The sequence below is a fragment of the Penaeus monodon genome, chromosome 30 (genome assembly GCF_015228065.2).
Source record: "Penaeus monodon isolate SGIC_2016 chromosome 30, NSTDA_Pmon_1, whole genome shotgun sequence".
Taxonomy (NCBI): Eukaryota; Metazoa; Arthropoda; class Malacostraca; order Decapoda; family Penaeidae; genus Penaeus; species Penaeus monodon.
The window spans coordinates 14,027,704-14,028,041 of record NC_051415.1 but is presented as its reverse complement, the minus strand read 5'-3'; the positions used below and the strand labels follow the sequence as shown (position 1 = coordinate 14,028,041).

At 37.9% G+C, this 338-nt stretch overlaps 1 protein-coding gene across 1 annotated transcript in view; it reads right to left on the bottom strand.

The window, feature by feature from the left end:
* LOC119592535 (transmembrane protein 8B-like) overlaps positions 1-338 on the bottom strand; it is a 15,684-nt gene that overhangs the window by 12,792 nt on the left and 2,554 nt on the right. The gene's annotated exons all lie outside the window — the stretch shown is intronic.

Sequence of the window (338 nt, the reverse complement as noted above, 5' to 3'; positions counted from 1 at the left end):
CACAATACTTCCCTATTATGTAATATAAGGAAGTAAAAATGACAAGTAATTTCCTAGCCATAAAGGAAATTACTCAAAGCTACAGCAAATAACAGAATAAGGCCTCTTCCAATTAAAAAACTCAAGAGAACAGTGCACATCAGATAAAATCACAAAGAAAAAGTGAACACTGCGAGCCTGGATATCTTGTAAGGTGATGTGATGCGAGCGTAATGTGTAAAGGTGATACCATTAGGCGTTAATGAAGGTCAATCACCGGAACTTAATTTCTAAAGAGGTGCGGTTATTATGACTTAAGTATCTGTCCCCCTCAGATCCTGCCACTCCCTTGAGTACTT